We start from the raw sequence: 25,512 nt of genomic DNA, 5'->3' as shown, positions 1-25,512 counted from the left end.
AGTTTTAGGTTTACAACAAAATTAAGAGGCAGACATAGAGATTTCCTATATTTCCTGCCCCCACACAAGCATAGTGTCCCCTATCACTTATTGGAATGGCACTTTTTTTTTTTTTTTTTTTTTAACTGAGGATGAACTTGCAATAATCACTGAAAGTCCATAGTTCACTTAGGGTTCACTTTTGGTGTTGTACATTCTATGAGTTTGGACAAAAGTATAATGGTATATGTTCATCATTATAATGTCATGCAGAGTGTTTTCACTACCTTAAAAAGTCTGTGTTCGGCCTATTCATCTCCCCCAACCCTGGCAATCACTGATCTTTTCATTGTTTCCATAGCTTTGCCTTTTCTAGAATGTCATATATATAGGTATATGTTGGACATACATACAGTGTGTAGCCTTTTCAGATTGGCTTCTTTCACATAGTAATATGCATTTAAGTTTCCTCCATGTCTTTTCATGGCTCCATACCTCGTTTATTTTTCGTATTGAATAGCATTCCATTTTCTGGATGTACCACGGTTCATTCATCTATTCACTTACTGAAGGACAACTTGGTTACTTAAAAGTTTTGGCAATTATGAATAAAGCTGTTTTAAACACCTGTTTATAGCGAACTATAACATACAGGTTTTTGTCCCGGCCAGCGGGACAAAACAACGCGGGACGAGGAGGAACCTGTGGAGGATGAAGGCGAGACAGGAGACACAAAGAGACGGAGGCAAGACAGTATTCTGATCAAGCCTCAAACTTTATTTTTCAGCAGGGATATTTATACAGGGCTAACAAAGGGAGGCGGGGCTAGCTGGGCGGAAGAGTATCTGTTACAAACGCATTGGTTCTTAGCTGGTGGAGTGTCACACGCCCATTGGGTCTAAGGGGATGGGGTGAGGGTTATTGACAGCCTAAGGGGTGTGTGCTCAGGGAGAGGATGTGACGAGAGTTACGGGAAGTAGAATTCCGCAATGTCTGAGGCAGGCCAAACACTTAGTCTTGCAACTAAGCTTCCGAGGCCTGAAGACTTGTGGCTCCCCACAGGTTTTCATGTGGACATGTTTTCAACTTGAATAGCAAGGGGCATGACTGCTGGAACATAAGGTAAGAATATGTTTAGTTTTGTAAACATTGCCGAACTGTTTTCCACAGTGGTTGTACCATTTTGCGTCCCCATCAGCAATGTATGAGAGTTCTTGTTGCCCACATACTCGCCAGCATTAGGCGTTCCTGATTTGGGGCATTCTAATAGTGCATAATTTGTATTTCCTTGATGACATATTATGTGAAGCATCTTTTCCTATGCTTTTTGCATTCTGTATATCTTTTTTGATGAGCTATCTGTTAAAGTCTTGGCCCATTTCTAAAATCAAGTTGTTTGTTTCTTATTGCCGAGCTTTATGATTTCATTGTGTATTTTGGATAACAATTCTTATCAGGTATGTTTTTTGCAAATATTTTCTCTAAGTCTGTGGCTTTTCTTCTAGTTCTCTTGACAGTGTCTTTTTCAGAGCAGAAGTTTTTAAATTGAATGAAGTCTAGCTTATCAATTATTTCTTTTATTGATTATGTCTTTGGTGTTGTGTCTAAAAAGGCATCATCATATGCAAGGTCATGTAGGTTCTTTCCTGTATTATTTACTAGTTTTATAGTTTTGCATTTTACATTTAGGTCTACGATACATTTTAAGTTAATTTTTGTTAACTTAAACATTAAGTTAATAAAACTTAATCTTTGTAAGTTCTGTGTTTGGAATCATTTTTTAGCATAGATGCCCATTTGTTCCAGCACCATTTGTTGAAGAGACTATCTTTGCTCCGTTGTACTGTCTTGGCTCCAATGTCAAAGATCAGTTGACTACATTTGTGGGAATTCCTTTTCCTTTACTAACATTTATTGAATATTTATTTGCACAACAACAGTCACTGAATGTTTACTGAGTCTCATCTATGTGCCAGAGAGATGATGCTAAGAGCTCATCTTTTTTCCATATTTAATCCTTAAAGTAATTCTAAAGAGTAGCTACTCTTTGTAGCTCCATTTTATAGAGAAAAACACAGAGATTGGAGAAGTGACTTCACTGCCCAAATTTGCACCGATAGACTTGAATTTGAGTTTTAATTCTGCCATTTTCTTCCTAGTTCTTGAGCTGATGATATTGACCATTAAGTTATACTAGAACTCTCCTACGCATTTCAAACTAGCCATAGCTCCAAGTTCAAACTAGCGACAAGGTCATGAATGGACTTAAGTACTTTTGCCAGGTGGCCATTTGCATACTGGCATATAATGTTTAACATTGCTTATATTATTCATCTTTTCATAGAGACCTCCCTGCGGTTCCCATGCCACATGAACATCAGCATGACCATTTGCAACTGAGCCAGTCAGTATTTCTTCAGCACAGGAAAACACTTGGGGCCACAATTGCTGACTTTGAGGTTAGATGAGACACATTAACCATAGTACTGCCAAAGGCGGAATAGTTTTTGTTATTTTTGTTTTCTTCTAATTAAACAAGCAAACAAACATATTCTAAAAGCTGTGACTCTCATTACATCAAACGTTACCAGGCTTGTGGTATTTGATGACTACTCTAGGTATCAAATCTGGAGACTTTAGGGAAGAACTGAGGCCAAAAAGGTGGTTCATGATCACAAGAAGTTTGACATTCCAGATGCTCCCTGACATGGCCCCAGACTACCTCGCCGATGACAAAAATCTCCTGCTGATTCCCTATATGCACGTTTCGTTACAGACGATTTTAATCACTCGCTGTTTTCCAAATATGTTTCCTATAATATTGTTCCCAAAGGCCTTTATATCACCATGTCTCCTTCAAGGCTTGGTAAAATATCTCCTTCTCTGTGGAACTTTCTCTGGATCTCTAACTGGAAGAAACTTCCCCTTTCACTGAGTTCCTTCTTTAACTTCTTATCACACTTGGCAGATTTCACTTGGTAAAGTAGCTATTTACTGACATGCCTTAACTTAGCTGAGCTTGGAAATGAGAAACCAATGAAGGATTTTAAGCAGGACAATCAGGGTCAGATTCGTGTTTGAATGTTGTTCTGTTTTTTTATGCAGAGAGTTTAGTCAGAGAGACTTGGACAGAACGAAATCAGAAAGAGCCTTTCTGACCCCTGGAATGAAACTGGGTTGGTAGACACAATAGAAGTAGCTGAGGAAGCTCTGAAATATTTTGAGGTGTTCAGTGGGCTTTGTGAGTCTCTTTTTTCTGACCTCTGGTTTCCTAATCCTTTCTCTAAGGATATGTTCCTGTTCAATAGATCTTCCTTTTTTCTCTGACGTTCTACAAAACTATATGGGTGTACATGCGTGTATGTGTCATTGAGTGTATGTCTGTGTATGTGTGTGCATATATCTGTGAATGTGTGTGTACACGTGTGTTTGTGTGCAGCAGTGTGTACATTACATACATGTGTGCATGTGTGTGTGTTTGTGCTGACCTGCTATTGTTGTCACCACTGCAGCCAGTGTTCCGGACACAGGTGCAGGGAGATAGAAAGCTGATGAGTGACAGTTGGATATAGTTTTGGAATAAATAAGGCTGGAGATTGGATGCTGATAAAGAAAGTCTATCTCTGTTTGGCTTCCTGCATGTCAGAGTGGTGGGAACCCGTGAACAGGTGACTGAGGGGGCAGACTCATCTCCTGACCTTGACGGCTTGAAGAATAGGAAGATCTCTCTACCCACTCAGTACTTGCATCTGTTAATAATGGGTGAGGGCCATTCGATGTGAGGTTAAGAGCATTGCCAAGATGACCTCTGGAGGGTTCCTCTGGGATAAATCTTCTCATATTGTCTCAGCCACTGTGAGTTGGGGAGTATGTATCATTATTTTGGCCACATGAAAACTGAGAACACTACATAAATTCACTTTATTGAGCAAGAATGGTTATAGTGACCTTGTACGTTTCACATTTACCCTTCAATTCCCCTGTTCCTTCTGTACTTTGGTTTATTTAAAATTACGGTCTCCTCTAGGAGTGGAGATATTTCATAGCGTGGGAGTTGGGTTCAAGACAGGATTCTGGGCCCAGAAGCAAATGGAGAAGACGAAAGCAGGTCTTGGCAGCGGCTTGTCCCTGGACTTGGTGAGGGCTGTGTGTATGTTTGAAAGGGAAAATCCTGACCTTATAAAAAAACCCGCAACACAGACATGTGGCACCTCCCAACTGATCCCTCATCCCCAAGAGAGCTGCAAAATGAATTAACAGAGACCTCAGATCTCTATAAACCAGCCAGGGAAGCACATTTACATTTAAATTTTCCCAAGACTTAGTTAACACAGACTAGTTTTCTTTGTGATGCTGAGGCCTGAGTTGTAAGATGCAAGTAAATTTCATTTGTGTGCATAATATGAGAAAGAAAGCCAGAGATGGTAAGAAAAATGGAGAAGTCTAAAGTTTATCGAATATCAGTTGAAATACACCAACGTTCTTTCCCTAAGAGAAAACTGGCATCTGGATAAGTTAAATGACTCGTCCAAGGCCACATAGGGTGTTGGTGGTAAAACTGGCCTAGAGGTGAAAGGACCCAATGCTAGTAAGGCTTTATTAGTAATCCTAAAAGTTAGTTTTCTTACAGTTAAAGCAATTTTAAGAATTCCCTGAGTCAATAAAGACTTCCAATTTCTTTCCTTCTTTGTGTACCTCCCTCATACGTACACACAAACACACACATCATACTTAGTTCAGAGGGAGAGAATACTACAAGCTTCAAATTACATTACAGTGGGAGAGTAAACTGCCACGTCCACCAGGGTCCACTCCAGACCACTTCATTCTAGAACAAAGAATCAGGCAGAAGACACATGGAAAAGAGAAGAGGGAGTATCTGGGAGCCTTGGTGTGGCAGAACCACAGATCAAATAACCCTAGAAAAATAAGTTCACACCTGAGTGAAAAATAATAACAACTCAGACGAGGTAGTTGAAAACACTGGGTTCTGGGGAATTGAACAGCTTGACAGTGCATGGGGAAGGGGCTAGCAGTGTGGGAAAGGCATCACTTCTAGAGGAGAGGAAGCTACATGGCAGGAGTGCTTTTGGAAGCTTGTTAGTGAAGGAAAATAAGAAAGTGAGAGTGGTCCACCAAATAAAAGTGAATCTCAAAAATCAGAAAATATACCACTCTTCTCCTGCCATCAATGAAAGAAATTACACTTTTCTAAACCAACAGAAGAGGGTGCTCTTGAACTAAGAAACATTGTCAGTCACCCAAATGCCATAATTGTGCCTACATACAATTGTATATCTAAACACTTAAAAATGAACAGAAAATGGCAGACAATATCCATACAAAGCCACTAGGAAAACAAAATATGAGAATCCAAACATTTCAGCAGATGCAAATGTTCCTATCAACATCAAGCATGAAGCAGAAGAAAACTTTAACATGCAAACTAAATCAAATGTCCTAAAACAAGTATTTGAAAATATGAAACAAAAATTTAAGTGAAGAGTTCCAAAGTTAGAACAGAAATAGACAAAAAGCCATGAAAAATGTGAAGTAAATGTTGAATTCACTCAGGAAAGAAATAAAAGAATAAGACAAAGTCATCTTAGAAATAAAGTCTAAATTACGAGACACTCATAGAACAATAAATTTGACTGAAAATATAAGAGACATTGAGAACAATCATGAAAAGACACCAGAAGATAAAAATTAAATAAGGAACAAAGCAAAAAAGATCAGAGAGAAAATAATTAGTAGAAGATAGGCTTTCAGGAGTCTGAAAAAGATAAGTATTAAAATGAAAATAACTAGTATTTCAAACTCTAACTTAAGACAAATTTCTAAAATTACAAGAAGACTTGAATCTGAATCTTTAAAGGTACCACAGGTTCCTGGGAAAATAAACATGGAATGGTGAACTACATGACATACAATAGGAAAATATTAGACTTTAAAGAAGAAAAAACAATTTTCTAGGTCTCTAGAACAAGAGACCAAATCACTTACATAGAAAAGAAAATCAAGTAAACATCATACTTCGTATAAAATAAGAGAACAATAGAGTTGCCTTTTCAAGAAACTAAAAAGGTGTTATTCAAATTGTTTTTTTTTATGTTGATGTGCTCATCTCCATGGGTCAAGACTGTGAGAGGCTGTTTTCTGTGTGTGAAAACTCAGAGAACACTATTCTCTGTGAGGGGTCTACTAGAGGGCTAACATTATTCAACCAAGATAGGACCAGGAGTGAGAAACTTCTGCAAATGGACTTAGAGTGAATTTTGAATATACGTCAGTGTAAATTCATACCTAAAACAAGGATGGAGGAAGAGTATAATTGTGATATGTTGTGATAATACTTAAATAATGCATTGTTGCATAGATAATGGGCGAGAGTGAATGATATCATTTAAAGCAGAAAAAAACTGTAAGTAGAAGGGTAAATAAGAAAAAAGGGGTCTAAGGCCATGCCACCCTGAACAAGCCCCATCCTGTCTGATCTCAGAAGCTAAGCAGAGTTGGGCCTGGTTAGTACTTAGATGGGAGACCACCTAGGAAAACCAGGTGCTGTAGGCGTAAAAATTAAAAAATAAGGGATTGTAAACTGACAAGGTCCTTGCAATCTGTGAGATCAACCAAGGGTTGCCTCGCCTAAAAAAATAAAAAATAAAAAAAGAGAAAGAATAAAAAAGAAAAAAAGGAAAAAAAGAGGATTAAGGGTATTATGATAGATGTTAGTAAAAAGGTAACCACTATGATAAAATACCAACCTTCCTAAGTACCAAAAGAAATATAAAATGGGACATGGAAAACTAGCCGCATAGAGGAAAAACACATAATACACATAGTCGATCTTACATAAAATATAAGTACATCAGTCATGCTAATAAATTAGTTATAACACAATTTATTAATATATTGTGTAACACTCATTCAAATATGTTCAAATTGAATCATAGCAAAAAACAATTCTATGAGATACATAAAAGACACACTTATAACAAAATAGCTTAGAAAGGCTAAGAGTAAAGGGACTAACAAAGATATTTCAGAAAAATGTAAATAAACAAATAAGGGTATAAAGATCTAATTAACACAATAAGGTAGGTATTATGGCTATATATCAAATCTCAAACCTTGATAATATAGATAATATAACTTCTTCTTAAAGCACAAATAGAATGTTTACAAAAATTGACCACATATTGGGTCACAAAGAAAGTCTTAGTGCCATGAAGTAGAAATTAATAACAAAATTTAGAAAAGTTATTTTACCTGGAAATTCAACAACAGCAACAACTCTCTAGTAAGCTACTATTGACTGAAAGGAGATGTATCAATTGAAATTGCAGAATTGGTAAAACAATAATTAGAATGAAAAATCTGCATATTGGAATTAATGAGATACAATTAAAGCAATGATCTGAGGAGAATCCATGGTTTTAAATACTTAAATTAATAAAAAATAATTAAAGTAAACACATTTAATTTCCAACTCAAAAATATAGAAAAATCAAAAAGTAAATCTAAAGGAAGGAAATAATACAGACAGAAGAAGAAATTAACATGGTAGAAAACAGTAAAAACATAGAACTAATAAATGAATCAAAATGCTGCTTGTTTTGGGAAAAAAGGTAAACTAGACATACCAGTAGGTAACTACTGGAGAAAAAAGGCAAAGCACAAACATACAAAATAAAAACAGGGAAATAACCATTGTAAAGATGAAAATATAAGTGAACTATTTTATAAAACTATACAAATACACTTGAAAACTATGAAATATTCTCTATGAAAATGTAATTTATCAAAACAGACCCCATTTAATATAGAAAGCTTAAACAGACTATTCTCCAGGGTAGAAAAAGATGGAGAAATTTATCAACAAATTATTCCATATAGAAACACCAGCACCAGATGGTTGCACGGGGGAATTCTACAAACCTTCAAAGATCGAATAATCTCAATGTTCCGTAAATTGTTCCGGAGTATAGAAAATGAAGGTAAACTTCCAAATTCTTTTAAAGAAGTAAGTGGAATGTTGATACCTAAACCTAATAAGTTAATAATAATAATAATGATGATAATAATGTATCTTATAGAAAACTACAGACAAATCTCCCTTATAAATATAGATGCAAAAATTAAATAAAACCCTAGTGAAAAAAAATCCAAAACCACCTTAATAAAATAAAACTTAGATACTAAATTTCAGGAATGCAAGGAGTTTTGATATGAAGAAATCCATTAATATAATTCACTTTATTAATAGTTTTAAAGATAAAAATTAAAGATTATCTTCATTTGATAGACCTTCACCAATATTTAGCATGCATTCCTGAAAAAGGCACTCAGTAAAATAGGAACTGATGGATACTTTCTTTACACGATTTACATTTACATATATATCCATTCATACATATATGTATAATTCCTGTATATATGTAGATAAGTACATATAAATGTCCTAAACTTAGCATTTTATTTAATGGGGATGCATGAAAGGCATTTCTGCTAAGACTAGAAATAAACTGAAGATGCCTTCTATCTTCATTGCTATTTAACATTGTATTGGAGCCGTTAGATCAAGGAATAAGAATTTGAGAGGAAAAACTCTCTGTATATGTAGGTGAAATAACAGTGAAGCTTTAAAGTCCAAGAATTGGTGATTAAACAAATGGAAATTAGGTAAGGAATTCAGTATGAGAGTAAAATATAAAATTATAAAAATCAATAGCCTTCATACATACAAAAAAATAGCTGAAACAAGATACGATATCAGAGGAGAAACTCGTAATTGCAACAAAAAAGGTGGAACTTAAAAAGGAATATGCAAAATCCAAATGAGTAAAATTTTAAAAAGCTATCAAAAGACAAAATAGACTTGAGGAAGTAAAAAGGCACCTGTTGTTCTTGGAGAGACCTACTCAACATCATTCAGATGCCATTTTTTCTTGTTAATATATAAGTTGCAAGGAAATAATAAATAATAAGTAATAAAAGTTGCAAGGAAATAATAAATAATAAAAAGTTGCAAGGAAATAATAAATAATAAATAATAAATTGCAAGGAAAATGCTATCAAGCTTTTGTTTTTTTTTTCTTTCTGGAGATAAATTCATGTTGAAAAATAAACACACAAGAATATCTAGGAAACCTTGGGCAGGGGAGAAGGGGGATCAATGAGGGAGAATGATTTTGCATGATCTTAAAACATACTATAATACTCGATGGTTAACGCAGTGTGGTATTGGCATGTGAATAGAAAGACCAGAAAAACAAAACAGAAATTCCAGAAATAAATTCAAGTGTGAACAAAAATGTATTATCCAATAAATAATGGTACTTCAAATCACTGGAGATGAGGTGCACTTTTTAATAAATGGTGTTGGAATAGCTGATAGCCATTTGGGAAAAGATAAAACTGGGTTCATACCTTATACTATATACCATAAACTCTAAAAGAATGAGAGATAGAAATGTAAAAATACAAAATAAAAAAGCTTTACAAGTACTAGAAGAAAACATGAATGAAAGTTTTTGTAACTTGAGTGTGGGAAAATGTTTACAGAATGTGACTCCAAATCCAAATGCAAAAAGAAAAGATTGATAAATTCTACTACATGAAATTAAAAAAGGATTACATGGCAAAGAACAAGCAAAATCAAAAGAAAAATATCTGACTGGGAGAAAATATTTGCAACATGATGTATCAGAGATAAATGATTATCTATTATATAAAGTATTTTTAAAAATTGAGCTGTAAATCAAAGATCACCAATTTTCAGAAATATATAGGAAAATGATTCTTAGACACATGAAAATATGCTCAACTCCACTCATAATAAAATTAATGTTGATTAAAACTCTACTCTTATATCAAAGAGGAAAAAATTCACAAGTTTAGAAACACAGTGTTAGTGAGACTGTGGAGAAACAAGCCGTATTAGCTTCCTAAGGCTGCAACAACAAAATACCACGATGAGTGACTTAAACACAGAAATTTATTTTTGCATAGTTCTGGAGGCTAGGGGTCCAAGACCAAGTTGTTGGCAGGTTTGATTTCTTCTGTGGTCTCTCTCCTTGGCTGGTAGATGCCTGCCTTCTCATTGTATCTTCACATGGTCTTTTCTCTATGCACCCACATCTTATGACACCAGTCAGATTGGATTAGGGTTTATCTTAATGGCCTCATTTTAAGTTAAAGGCTTTATCTCCAAATATAGTCACATTCTGAGGTACCAGGTGTTAGGATTTTAACATATGAATTTTGGGGGCATAAAAGTCAGCCTGTAACACAGGCACATTCATTGCTCATAGAACTTAAATATTCTAATCCGTTTGGAGGAAAATATGGCAATATCTAAAAAATTATCTGTGCAACGTTTACCCTTTGATCCAGCAATCTGACCCCCAGAAATTTATCCTGAAACTAGCCCTCGAAAACAAACAAAAAACACATGCACAAGTTTATTTATTAAGCTATTATTTGTAGCCATAAAATAATGGAAATGATCTGAATATCAATACATAAAATGTTTTTTTTTTTGTATTTTTTTACATCCATGCACTTGAGTAAGCATTCGACTATAAAAAAGAATGGAGCTCTTTATTAATTGTTCAGAGTTATTTCCAGTATATATTTCAAATAAAAAAATACAAAGTAAAAAATAGTACATGTAGTAGGCTCCTTTCTATGTAAGAAAGGAAGGGAAATAAGAAAGAAGAATACACACACATTTACTTTTAAAAAGGAAACATGGGAAGAATAAACCAAAAGCTCATGAAAAACTTGCCTGCATAACAAGTGTAGGGTAGGAGAGAAAAAAGGGTGGAGGGGCTGAGAAGCAGTGACACTTTTCTAAGTATACCTTTTCAAATAGTTTTGACTTTTAAGTCATGATAAAGTTATAAATATTCAAACATAAGATTTAATAAACTAGGAACTTCCCCAATTTGAACAAAAAGAGAAACAAATGTATCCTATTATACAAGCAATTGATAACATAGCCCCAAAGAAAAAAGAATTAACTCAGTTAAATGAACACAGAACTCTTGCTGCACATGCTCAGTAGGATACGGTCTAAGGACAAAATATAAATGCAAAAAATTTAGACGTTGCTTGGTAGGTTTGTTGTTGGTTGTGGTATTAGTGTATCAATTTCCACACTAGTTTGTGCAAATTGTAGAGCAAAAGAGTCAACATTGGGTATAGTTAGGACCACGGTTTTTATCATGAAAGAAGGGGGCTAAAGATAAGGAATGGGAGGAGACGAAGAGCTCTCTGCATTGGATTTGACGGTATCAGAATGAACTCATGATTTACATACTTGTATTTCTTAGCTCCGTTCAATGAGTCGTGAGGAAAGAAAAATGCAAGTTGAATCTGGAATATTTTATTGTCCTAGGAAGCAAAAACGAGCTCAAAAACCAATGGCGACGTACAAAATGAATACAGGAGCCAACTTGAAGAAGTTACCAGTAGTCAAATTAGGGAAAGATTGAGCATCGAAGGAACAATTATAATAATGTCTTTTATTATGTTGGATTAAAAAATATTTAAAAAACAAACAAGGAAATAAAACAAAATGAGGTAGGAGGGTGAAGAAGAGTTCTTTACAGAAAAACGCTAGTGGAATGATAGAATTAGAAAATAACCATTATGTCACCAGTGATGTAATGATTGATTCAGGCAAATATCAACAATTCATGCTAAAATCATTTGGTGAAAATTTCTTGAGTAACAAAATATTAATACAGTCTTAAAGTTTAACCTCACAAGTTACTTACTGATTGTAAAAAAAAAAAGGTATTTCTATTTTGGAAAAACATCTTTTGGATATCATCTTAACCATTAGTTGAACCTCATTACCCATAATGGAATAATCTGACATTATATGCTTCCTGATGTGATGCACTGAGAAAAACCTGACATCATTTATGTTGTATTATTGTCAAGTGTGTCTAATCAGAATTTAAAAATGAAAAAACAATTAGAAAAATCTAAATTTATGGGACTGGCTACAGAATAATTTGTCAGGGTGTTGTTGCAAAAAGCTCACTCTTATGAAAGAAAAAAAAGTGAGGGAATTGTTAATGAATAAAAGAATATGACAAATAAAAAATACTATATTTGATTTTTGCTTGAAAACAATTAACCATTAAATACATTATTAGGTTAATTGGGAAAATTTGAATATTTATTATATATTAAATAATATGGCAATAATGTTAAATTTTTTGAGAGTGCTTATGGTATTGTGGATATGTAGGCAAACATCCTGTAAAGAAGAAACTGGTCATAGTGAAGATATTTAGAAATAAGAATAAAAGATGAGGAAAACAGGGGAATTGAAGACTTACTCCTAAATATCTCTAAAGTGTAAGTGGGATTCGAGGTTCATTTAGACAATGAGAAAGAGAGTAGACTTGAAAATAATGTTGAAGTATCTAATTTGAACTGATGGATAGTGGTGCCATTCACTAAAATTGCCAAGTGTTCATACTGAGTTGAGATATTGGCAAGACATTCACGGGGAAACTGTAATCACATAATTAGAAATGTTTGTCTAAAAGTCAGGAATCTAATTAGGGAAAGAAATCCCAGTCTGAATAGTTATTGGTACAGAGGTGAGAGCTGAAGCCATTGTGGGAGATGAAATTACCCAAGATAGTAGAGAATGGGATGACAATGGGGCTGAGAAGGGGATATTGGCAAAGATCAATATTTCTTGAGAATCCTATTGTCCTATCCATCCTCCATTGGAGCCTATTCTAGAGTATTGGAGCTTCAAAGAACATGGCTTCACTATCAGATACATCACCTGTGTATCGGTCAGATCCTAACAGGAAACAGAAATCACTGAGTTGGTCTGTGACTAATGAAGGGACTACTCTTAGTAGTGTCAGAGGGTTAAGGGAAAAAAGAAGTTGAGGCACCCAGAGAATAAGACTGAGAAACCATTACCACTTCTAGACGAAAGGACTAGAAGAAGAAATGTTCCTGGCACCCAGTGTGAGCTGAAGCTATGGTGGAGGGACTGCCTAGTGAAAAATTTAGACCAAGAAGAGCATGCCTGCTGCCAGAGACCTAAATGAAAAGTAAGAGAGAGGAGAAATATCTCATCCTCCCTCACCTCCATGTTTTTAAAAAATTGAGATATAATTCCTGTAAAATTACACATAACATAAAATTCACTTTTTTAAAGTATGCAATTCAGTAGTTTTAGTATATTCACAACATTGTGCAACCATCGCCATTATCCAGTTCCAGAACATTTCCATCACCCTCCCCGCTCCTCCCCCTCCTAAAAAAATCTCAAACTTACTAGTAGTCACTGCCCATTGTCTGCTTCCTCCAGCCCTTGGCAGTTATTAATCTATTTGCTGTCTGTATGGATTTTTCTAATCTGGACATTTCTTCATATGAATGGAATTATACAATATGTGGCTTTTTGGGTCTTTCTTCTTTCACTTAGCTTAATGTTTTCCAGTTTATCCATATTGTAGTATATATTACTACTTCATTCCTTTTTAAAAATTTATTTTCAATTACGGTTAACATTCAATATTATATTAATTTCAGATGTATAGCATAGCAGTTAGACATTTATATAATTGATGAAGTGATCCTTACCCCTGATTAATCTAGTACCCACCTGTCATACATATTTATTACAATATTTATTTCCTATGCTGTACTTCATTCCTTTTTATGGATGAATAATATTCCATTGTATGGGTATACCACATTTTAAAATCCATTCTTAAATCGATGGACATTTGGGTTGTTTTCACTGATTTCCTGCTTGTATAGAACCTCAAAGTCAGCCAGGGCCTTCTCAGGTATTTTGTGAACATGGGCATAGCCCTATGCATAGGCATGTCCTTCTAGATTTCCAAGAGTATGCTGAAACTTTTCCAAGCCCCTGTAGACAACTCATTGTCTAGCTTTTATTAAAGCTTTTAGTTTGCCTATTGTTTCGCCTGTATTTCCTCAGGCAGCATCTATATTAAAAAACTAACAGATAAATGATTTCGACAAATGCCATACTTTAGTATTAGGTAAGTTCTGAGGTGCGTGAAACAAAGACTTTTGAGTAAAATAAAACTTTTTAAGTGAGGTCTACTAGAGAACCATGAGACAGGTCAAATAATTATTGTTCTTTGGGAAAGAGTCTTTGAAAGAGCTCCAGCTTTATTCCACTCTGTCAGGTTCCAAAATGCAAGATGTTATTTTTCAAGGCTATGACTAAAGTGGGGGGGTGGGGCTGGGACTAGGGTAAGAGTTGCTGCTCGTACTGAGATTCATCCATTTTTCTTGACTAAAAGCTACTGGGTTGCTACAAGCTTTGATTAATTTACAGAGTTCTGAAACAATTGGTTGTGACCATTTTTGAAAAATTTTTGGTTGCTTTTCCGGAGAAAATATTTCGAAAGTCCTTACTCTACCATTTTACTGACATCACTTCTCTACCTTTTAATATCCTGTCAATGTCTTCAAATGGTCATACCTAAAACATCTAAAGCTAGCTGCCAAGGAAACCTGGGTAAAGCAATCTGTGGGGATCAGATGGCCAGAGAGCAGAGCAGGGCATAAATGGCAGAAAATGAGATGGAGCAGGGGTGAATAGTAAATAATTAACCTATCCTAGAATAGTAATTCGGCTTCAACACAATACTATATCAGCGGTCAGTGGGAACCTATCTACACCTTGATATAAGAAATCAAAGTTTCTCCTTTGATATTTCTAAGACAAGAAATAATTTTGGCCAAGAAAACTTTCACGTCTTTGGGAGACCGATGCGGCCCTAGTTTCAGCATCTTTTTATAGTCTTCTTACCACTGTTTAATCCCATATCCTACTATACCCCAAGGAAAATCTTTTTCAAACCAGAAAGACTAGGTGAAAATTTTTCTTCCCTTAGTCTTCCATTTCTCATGTCCTCAGATCTTAAAAGACACAGGTAAGAAAACACAATGAAAATCTGCATGACGTCAAATTCTTTCGCTCTTTCAGACTTTATAATAGCCATTTTAAATATGTTCATTTTTGTAATCAGTCTCAGCACACTCCTTTTGTCCTCAGCAGGTCTGAAAAATAGCTTGACACCATCTTATGTAAAGCAATTCTTCACAGAATGGAAGACCATTATGAAATGTGTGAGTCCCCCACCAAATATCTTTTTCATAAAACCAGTGCATCTGTGGGTGGAAAACTTCTGGCCTAGCAGGGAGAGAACTTTGATGTGGTCTGCAAATGTATCGGGTTCCAGAAAGCAGTCACTAAATCACACTTATCCAAACCCTTTAATCTCCCCGTGCTGCTGGGACCCCATTGCCTCCTCTCCCCTTCCTGATGAGGCAGGCGTGTGTGACAGTGTTCGTCATTTAGATAGTGAGGTTCAAGCAGTTATTTTATATTCTGTCGCTGGTCTAAGGTTTCTGAATAGGGACTCTACCGCTTGTATTTGTCACAAAAGAGCAATATAAAGACCCCGGGTCATCTATCCACATTTATTCTACTCTGGCTATGAACATTGCGGGGAGGGACCCCATGAAGAAATTAGGCTCCAGGCAGAGTTGCACAAGATATATCAGTGATACAAACACGAATTGATGGTGCCAGGATTTGATCTTGGGCTCCAAGGCAAAATTATGAAATTTCTCCTTATACAGAGTCTCTAATCCCTTCTGCCATTTTCCGTTGTCCTGGCTCCCCACTGTCACTTGGCATCCTGACTTCCTGGAATCTCGACAATTAGTGCCCATTTGAATTTGCTTTCCCAGTGTTTAATTAAACAAAGAGGTCATTAAACTGAGGTGGATTTAATGCCTTACTAGCCCATGTAAGCAAACCAAGCTCTAAGCCTGTAATGCCTCAAGGTTAAGAAATAGACACATAGGGACAACCAATCACAATAACCAACTAGTTATTCATTCCCGAATAATGCAAGTGCTTGTGCTATAGCCAATCAAATAATTTCCTTGCTTTGCTTCTGTGTCTTCTCTACAAAAATCTTTCTTTTAGCTCCTGTTGGTGGAGCACTCCTAACTGCTTCTAGTTGTCCAATTAGAATCAAATTTTCCTTCAATACACTCTTAAAAATTTAATATGCTTCAGTTTATCCTTTAACACCAGCATACCATATTCCAAATTTCTTCCTTTTCCTTCTAGCCATTAAAATCTATCTCATGTCCCTATCATATTAAAAAGCTAGGCTGACATACTAATTAATATACATCAAAAAGACAATCACTGAAAGAGATTGTTATTTCTTCTAGGTAACATGTTTGACAGTAACAGTAACTTTCAATTTTTAACTTGAAAGATCAACCAATGAAAATTCCTGGAAAAACAGTGAGGTGTGTGAACTAGATATTTTATAGTTACCATTCCACTACCTTCTACTTTGTACCACCTCTCACTAGACACTTTAAATCCAGAGTCTATTCAACCTTTATGATAACCCTAAGAAGAAGGTATTATTCCTATCGTGTAGGTGATAAACCTTGTTGCCTATAAAGATGAGTGATATGGACAGTAAAAGGTAGGCTATGATTTGAACCCAGGTCAGTCTGATTTCAAACGCTTAAGTACCCCTTCTATGACAGCTTCCCTGGATGGAGGCAGTTCAGGCTGGACAACTCATGTCAGGGACAATATGGTGGGAATTCCTGCACCTGGCCTGACTGCATCCCGTTTTCACTTTCGTCAGATAGGTGGTCTCTTCCAACTCAGGAATTTCCTTCTTTAATCTAATTTTTATTTCTCTTTCTGGATTTCAAATTATTATTTTTTTCCATTTTGGGGCTGAATTCACAAGAGAAACCTCTAGCCTTTCTCTTTTGATGGCATATATTGCTTAGAGACCAGGGAGAAACAATAAAAACCACTGTAATGCTGGAAATTGTACTTTCACTAATCTTGAAATTAGTCAATGTTGAAAAGCTAGTCAGCCCAGAGTAGGGTTCTGGATGAAATGAAGCGGTGCAAATAACACAATGGTCTCAATAGAAATACAGAACACCCTTATGCCCTTCTTTTCTACTCCATATGTTGTGAGTTGTGAGACTCGAGGGAAAGACATGATGTACCTTCAGGGGTGTGGGGGAAATGTGAGCTCCAAGAAAGACGTTTACGAGCACTCTGATCTTAATGAAACACCAGGTTGGAAAGGTGGTAGGCCAAGCCAGGAAATTCTAAGGCCTGGCTCATGCTGCAGGGAGAAAAGCTAGCTCCTGATTACCTGTGAACGGGGTATATGTGGACAGGTCAGATCACCTGGCTTCTTCTCCTACCATTTATCCATTTAGGCAAGAAACCAGGGACAGGTGAGCTAGAAATAAATTGTTCTCTGTCTTTGTCTCCCACGTGTTAGTGAGATTCAGGTCCAGGCAAAGAAAGGATTAGATGTTTGAATTTACCTATAATTGTTACAGAGAAATCAAAAGCCAAATTTGGATAATAATTGCTTTCATATTAGTTATGACTCTTCTTTCATCTACTACTGACTGATGTAGGTAATTGAGTTAGCCAAAAGCGATCATAATTTCCACATTAGGTTTGAAGTAAAGATACAACTCCGAATGATTATATAAACTGCCTGAATTTGGTCATACTCTGCAAAAGTCCTCATAATCCATGCCATTAGTGTATAGATTATTAGGCTCTGTTTGCCTGCATAGGATTCTATTTCCTGATATTTTTCTCTTTTCTATTATTCTCCACTACTCTTTACAAATGAACAGTCTCTCCTATACATTTAGACTGTCGCAGAGGGAAAGAGGGCCTCTCAGAGATGCAGAAGAGGGAGAGGCTGGATAGCCACTGGTGAGAACACCAGGACCCAGTGCCAGACACTCACACAGTGCTCAGCACAGAGTTGGATTTCAGTCCATATTTGTTGACTTTTCAGAAAACGGTGGTCTCTGGATCTCAGGTTACTGGCAAGAACTAAATACAAGGCATGGCGATGTGTCTGACCCATGTTAGAAGTTGTTGGTTGTGGACAAATCTGAGGGAAAAATCAAAATCCCATCTTGTTCCTTTGACTAAAGCCACTGAAAATAGTTCCTCATTGTGGTTTCTGAAATTCAAAGAAAACATGGCTCCAAGCAGTTTATTACACAAGGTTCAGAAGGCTCATGGGCATCTGACGGTTCCCACCAAGTTGGATTTTGATGGGTTAAGCATAAGTGAATCAGGAACATAAGGATTAAATTTCCTCTCCAATACACATGGGTTTTAAATGAAGGGAAAAAGGTGCTTGGGGCACAATGCATTTATTTGCCAAACCCCAAACATTCAAAAAATAGTTCAAGATGTCTCAGGAAATCCGGGCTGCTGCTCAATCTCCATCTCCCTGGAGTGATTGTCTACATATACATGCTGATAGGTGCACAAAGAGCTATGTCTGATCTTCTGAAATGAACATTTTAGATCTTCTACTCTCTGGTACAGATAACTCTAAATTCCCAGATGGCCTAGTGAGAGAGTTTTAGCAGTCCTTTCCCTAAAATATGACACAAACTTCCTCAATTCATCTTCCTTCACTCAATGTATGTTCAAATACACATCCTCATGAAGGGAAGAGATTTTGTATTTACCGGTGTCTCAAATATTTAGATCAAATCATTTTCTTTGTCTCCTGTTTACATGTGGTAGCATATTAGTTACTATGTGTTGGTTTGAAGTGATGCCAACAAATGGTAAAAATGTGGCTCAATTTCCCTGGATCTAAGTCTAAATAAGCTAGATTGTAGAGGTTAAAGAGAGAGGAAGATAGGGAACAAGTATGTAAGTTGAAAACTACTTCAGGCATCTGTTGGTGAAGAAATGGAAGAAAGGGTAAGAGCTACAGGGCTAGAAAAAAGGTGAAGTCCAAGAAAACTTTGCTAAAAGTCTACATATCCTATAACAACCAGATAGGAACAAGTGATTCCACCAATATATTTGTTTTGGCCAATTTACAGGATGAAAAGTAAGAATGGGAACTTATCGTTCCTTTTTACAGGTGGATTAGATTGTCTTAGGTTAAAGTTAGTGTATTGCAAAAATACAATGATCATATCCAAATCTACTATTGTCATGCCCAGCCACCCCTGGAGTGTTGGCAGGATTTAGATATGGAGTGGACATAGGGTGGTGGGTGAAGGAGAGAGAAGATGCTTCCAAGTTATAAGCCTTCTATTGGGCAAATTGAGGTGTCACTTCTGGGAATGAGGTGCTGATAAACAAAGATGGTGCCTCAAAGAACAACATCAGCAGTGCATATTTATTTTGGAGTTGTATGCATTCTGGCATTAGTTTGAAAACTGTTATAATTTAAATTATATATAAATGAAGCTCTCCTAAATCCCTGTTCCACTCATAAGAAAAAGTGCAACTCCATTGCTGTGGTTAGAGTAATACAGATAAAATGCCAGCAAATTAGATTTTTATGGTCATCTTCTTATTTCCCCTGGATTCTTATTCTTCTGTTTCTTGGGATTTATTTTACTTTTATTCATTCACTGAAACATGGCACTATCCTTCTTTCTTTAATTTTAATAAAATTGACAAAACATTCATCTTAGATCTTCATCACACCCCTAAATTTATAGATTTCCATAAGATCTTCTATATATACAGAGTATTTGATGATATTTCTGTGTTTTTAAAATTCAGGTTTAAGCTTTACATGTGAAAGACTAAGTCATGACTTTAAAATGGCTACTTAAATGAGACCTGATTGAGTTCCTTGATGAGATGCTGTTTTATTCCTGAGTTTCTTTCCAAATAGGGAAAAAGAAATGAGTTTGCCATTGTTCCATTTATAGATATTGAAGTAGAGGGATGTATATTGAACAGAGAAAGTCTGAGGACTGGATGCCTGTCCCCTCCTTTAGCTGTTCATGGCTGTTGATTCTCTCAAGATCTTATTTCTGATTTTATTTCTGGTTTTGATACTGTCTAGCTGGGTAACCATAGACCATCACATAGCCAGTGAGGTCTCAGTTTCCTGGTCTGTAAAATGAAGGAATTGATCTGGATCTTGAACCCTTGACTCTCTGACATTCACATCTACAGGGATCTCCAGAGCTGCTGCTTGTCTGCCAGCACTGAGTGTGTGGTGTTTTCAGAGGCAACAGACCAGAATGAGAAGGACAAGAGCACAGACTTGTTCCTAGGATAACTGGGCAGTGAGGAAGATGGTGAAGCCTGTCTCTGACCTCACCGTTATACCCTGCTGCTGCTTTGATTCTCCGAATTTCTTTTGTGAGTCTATACGCGGAGGTCCTGTTGTCAGTTACCGCTCAGCCAATACTTCCCAAAGTTTGTCAACATGGGTTTAAAACATTTCCTTCTGGCTGAAACACTTATTCTTTAATAGTTGACTCTAGTAAGTAGAAATTCAAGGTTTAAAAATACTAGGCCATGGGTTTTTAAAGCTCCAAGTTCACTGCTGTGTTTAAGAATGGTATTGAGGGGATGGATGCAGAAGAAGATACAGTAATTAAAAAAAACCTGCCCTGAGCACACCTTTGAATCAGAGGTGGTTGAAGGAGCCCAGGAGCCTTTACATGAGCAGTTGGATGGAATACGGCTTTCCCGCCTTTTGACTGTTGCTCATGGCCGCTCTGCCTTGTGCATTTCTCTTCTGCTTTGTCTTTCGCAGCCGGTAGGTCATTTGAATCAAAAGCTCTAGATCCTGACTGTGCTGCTTACTATTCGTGTCATTTTTGCAAGTTGCTTTGCCTCTCTCAGGCTTAGTTTTCTCATGTGTCAAATGGGGGTTGTTTTGAAGACCATTAGATGATTTTGTAAAGCACCCAGCATGGTGTCTGCCACATGCAAGGCATGCCGGGTAGTTAAGAGTCTGGGACCGAGTCTTAGAGTCCGGCACCGAGTCTTAGAGTCCGGCCTCCTCCGTTTACTAGCTAAGTTAAGGTGAGCAGGTGACTTAGCCTTGCAGTGCTTCAGTTTCCTTGTCTGCGAAGTGCTGCTAGTAAAGACATCCACCCCGCTGAGTTATTGTCAAGAGTAAATGAGTTTAAAATGTGGTTAGAACAGTGCCTGGTTCCTAGTAAGTGGTGTGACGTGTTTGTTCTCACTGCTGTTAGGATGATGGAGTTGGCTTCTCTGGTAGAAAAATTATTGGCCGGTTAGTTCTCACTCATGTCTAGCCTACACTCGACTTGCGATGTAAGGAAAGCCCATTTCATTTGTTCAATTCCTATGACACAAAGATAAACAAACAATGACCAAATGACGTGAGGTCTCCTGGTCTTCACAGTCGGGGGTCAGGAGAAAGGCCATAAACTCTCTGCTTGCGTGAGACTGTGGGTGACTCACAGTGTGTAAGAGCCCAAAGCTGTCCCCCGCCCCCCTCACCCCTCTCTGTAAGCAAGCCGCAAAGCGGGATGCTGCAGGGGTTCCCGCCACACTCTGGGTTTGCCATTTGCCTCCACGCAGTGTCCATGTTGATTTAAATTACAGCTCTGCAGCTGGCTCCCAGCTCCCAGGGCATCCCTGAGAAACCCACTGAGCAGTGGGGGGCCTGAACTGGGGGAACAGGGAGAAAATCTGCCAGTCAGCAACTTTGTGGAACCAGACAAAACCCTGAGGGGGGCCAGTCTGAGGCACAGGGACCCCCAAGGGAGCCAAGTAGCAGAATAGTTGCTCAGAAATACGAGGAGGGGATGGGAAGCCGAAGAAGCCACAGTTTAATCTGCAAACATTCCCTGCCACCTCACATTACCACAGAGGAGGAGGCAACACTGCTGGCTTTCTGCAAGGTGAGTGTGGCGCGAGTGTGTGCAGGCGAGCACACGTACACACGCGCACATTCATTCTATAATGACCTCCGCGGGGAAACTCCTCCGCCATCCTTCCCATCCACAGTGTTGGAGCAATTAGGTAGGACTCGGGCAGAATGATTCATGCTTCAATAAATTCAATTTCAACAAAACATAATTATGGTGAGTCACCTAATCGCAGCTGTAATCACGGCCCGCCCCTCCAGAAGTCAAAACAGTTGAGGGCATTCAGCAAGGGCGTCTGTTCCCTCATTATGACTGAAGCCTCCATCATTTGCCAAGCAGCCATATTAAAGACTCCAGTTCTTTTCTAAGTTTTAAAATCATAGAATATTTCAGACATATCTAAAGGTGCAATGCATACTTGAGTGAATGTCGTTGTATGCACCAATCGGCCTTAAATTAAAATGTTACAAATATTCTCCAATTCTGATCTTATCCTCCTATTTCTCAGAGACAGCTGTATTTGATTTTGGTACTTATCATTCCCATGTCTGTTTTTATATACCTACTCTCTTTCTATGTATCCTTAAAATTATATAGCATTGCTTTCATGTATTGTGTTAAATAAATGGCATGATTTGTGTATCCTTCTGCAATTTGGTTTCTTTGCTTAACTTTTTGAAACTCATTCGTATTGAACATGTATTTCTAGTTTTCTGATATTAACTGCTATTTAGAATTTCCTTATGAATATATCAAAATATATTTTTCATCCATTCTCCTCTTGATGAATGCAATTTTCTATTGCTTGCATGAGCATCCTTATATATATATTTCCTGCGCCCACATGTGTTAACTAGGAATGGAGTGGCCATTATTGGATATCTGCTTTAACTTTGCAAGATGTTGCCAAATTGCCTGGTAAAGTGCTTGGACCACTTTGCATGCCCACCAACAGTTTATAAGAATTTAATTTTTGCCTATTTGATAAGTGCGAAATGTTTCCTTATGTATTTTTAGTTTATATTTTCCAAATTATTTCTAAGATCAAGTATCTTTTCATAGGATTAGGAGCCATTTGAATTTTTTCTTTGTGAGTTGTTCATATATTTTGCCACTTGTCCATTGTTTTTCTTTTGGGGAGATTTTTCTTGTACATTAAATCTATTTCAAATCTGGCAACTCATAATTTCTATTTCTTTCATACCAAGAAATTATCCCTTTCATCTAAGTTGTAAACTATGATTGTATAAAGTTGTTCCAAAATTTACTTATTATCTTTTTAATTAATGTCTGTAGGATTTCTAATGATACTCCATTTTTTATTCTTCACATTGGTGACAGGTGTTCATTCATCCCTTGCCTCCTCTCTTTTATGATGAGTTTAACTGTAAGTTTCTCATTTTGTTTTTTAAAAGAAACAGCTTTCTGGCTTTAATATTCTCTACAAACTATCTGTTTTCAATTTCATCGATTTCTATTTTTATCTTTAATTCATTCCTTCTACCTACTTTGGGCTTACTTTGCTCTTCTTTTTAGAGCTCATTAAAGTAAATTAGGCCATTGTTTTTAGGCCTTTCTTCTTTTGCATTTAAAGGTATGTTTCCCTCTAAGCACTACTTTAGTTTTGCATATAATACATTTGTTATATAGCACAGTATGTGGTCTTTGTTGGTGAATGTATTGTATGTAGGTGCTTAAAAAGATGTGTATTTAGATAGAATTCTGTAAATGTCAGATCAGAGAGGTTAATAGTCATGTTCAGATCTTCCGGTGGTTCTATCATTGCTGAGAGAAAGGTCAAAACCTATTCTGATTGTGGAATTGTCTGTTTTTTTTTTTTTCCTCTAATTCTGTCAAGTATTGATTCATGCAGCTCTCTTACTAGGTGCAAACACATTTCTAATTATTGTCTACCTGGTGAATTGTCTCTTAAAAAACTTTATCCCTGGTTATACTCTGTGATGAAGTCTATTTTTAAAGTCTGATATTAATATGGTCATTCTGCATAGTATATTTTTTCTGTACATTTACTTTCAAACTACGTGTCTTTATATTTAAAGTGTGTCTCTTGTAGGCAGTATACTTGAGTCTAGCTTTTTAAATCTACTCTGGCAATCTCTCCCTTTTAAAGCTTCGACCATTAACATTTAATGTAATTAGTGATCTGATTGAATTTAGATCTATATTTTATTATAGATCTAAATTCTTTTTCCTGCCTTATTTTGGATTATTTTAATATTTTTTAGTATTCTATTTTAATTTATCTATTGGCTTAAAGTGATATATTATTGTACATTTTTAGTGATTATTTTAGATATTTGTAAAATAGATCAATCCACAGTCTACCAAGAGTTAATATTACCATTTATGTGAAATAGAGAAACTGACAACTCTCTGGGTCCCTTTACTTCATACCCACCATTCTTTATATTACAATTGTCATGTGTATTGCATTTATATTAATTGAAAATCCACTAATATAAAATTTTTACTTAAGAAATTATATGTGTTTTAAAGGGCTTAAGAGGAAATAAAGTAGTGTTTTATATTTACCCAGATGTGATGGCTTTTTAATGTTTCAACTTGGGTAGGCTGAACTACAGTTCCGGTCATTCAATCAAACACTGATCTAGGGGCTGCTATGAAGGGGTTTTTGGATATAATTAAAGTCCCTAATTATAACAAATTGACTTCAAATTAATCAAAAGGGATGTTATTCTGGGTTAGACCTTTACAGGAGGGCTTTTCCTGAGCTCAGAGACTCCAAAACTGAGGGGTTCTAGCCTACTTATTATCTTCCTATCTTGCTCACCTGCCCTAGCCAGAGCCTGTACTTATCTGTAATAATCTCTCTCTCTGTCCCTCTATCAATCTCTATCTCTATCTCTGTATATCTTTATCTCTCTCTGTTGCCGTATCTATACTTTACTGATTGAACTATGAATTATATATCAGATATTTATCATTTACCATTATTGATAATTTATTATTTCCTGAAATGCAGTTTTGCTCTAGTATTATGTTCTTATAGCCTCAGGAACTTCCTTCAGCATTTTTTTTGTAGTGCAGTATATGCTAGCAGTGATTCTTTAGATTTTCTTGATCTGAAAACACCTATTTTATCTTCATTTCTGAAGAATATTTTTGCTGGATATTAAATTCTGGGTTGATAGTTTTTATTTTCCTTTTAGCACTTTAAAGATGTTATTGTACTGTGTACTCATCTCCATGGTTCCTAATGAGAAATCTACTGTCTTTTGAATCTTTGGTCCCCTATATGTAATATATCATTTTTCTTTAATTGCATTTAATATTTGTTTTTTATTTATAGTTTTCAGCAGTTTGATTACAATGTGTCTAGGTAGGACTTTCTTTAAATTTATCAAATTTATTATTGGGGCTGGCTGAGATACTTAAATTTGTCTTTGACCAAATTTGGAGATTTTTTTTGGTCATTATTCATCAAGTATTTCTTTTTGCCCTAATCTCTACTTTCCTTCTAGGACTCTAATTTACATTCACGTTAGACATTTTGATGGTTGTTTTTCTTTTCTTTATTTTTGGAGTTCTTTATATATCCTAGATACTAATCTTTTGTTTCTTCTATGTTCGTAAATATCTTCTGCCAGTCTATTGCTTATCTTTTCACTTTTAAATGTATCTTTTGTCAGATATGTTTTATATTTATTTTAATGTAGATAAATTTATCAACCCTGTTTAAAGTTGTTGCTTTAAAATATTTGTGTGTGTTATGGGTTAAAAAATATTCTTTCCTACTCCAAGGTTTGA

General features: G+C 36.2%; 1 protein-coding gene and 1 pseudogene across 1 annotated transcript in view; both read left to right on the top strand.

The window, feature by feature from the left end:
- Positions 1–25,512, top strand: part of LOC120587637 (uncharacterized) — a 419,915-nt gene that overhangs the window by 223,918 nt on the left and 170,485 nt on the right. The gene's annotated exons all lie outside the window — the stretch shown is intronic.
- LOC120587826 (uncharacterized) lies at positions 6,434–6,552 on the top strand (annotated as a pseudogene).

The sequence above is a fragment of the Pteropus medius genome, unplaced genomic scaffold, assembly GCF_902729225.1.
Source record: "Pteropus medius unplaced genomic scaffold, Ma_sr-lr_union100, whole genome shotgun sequence".
Lineage (NCBI taxonomy): Eukaryota > Metazoa > Chordata > Mammalia > Chiroptera > Pteropodidae > Pteropus > Pteropus medius.
This window is presented reverse-complemented; position numbering and strand designations above follow the sequence as displayed.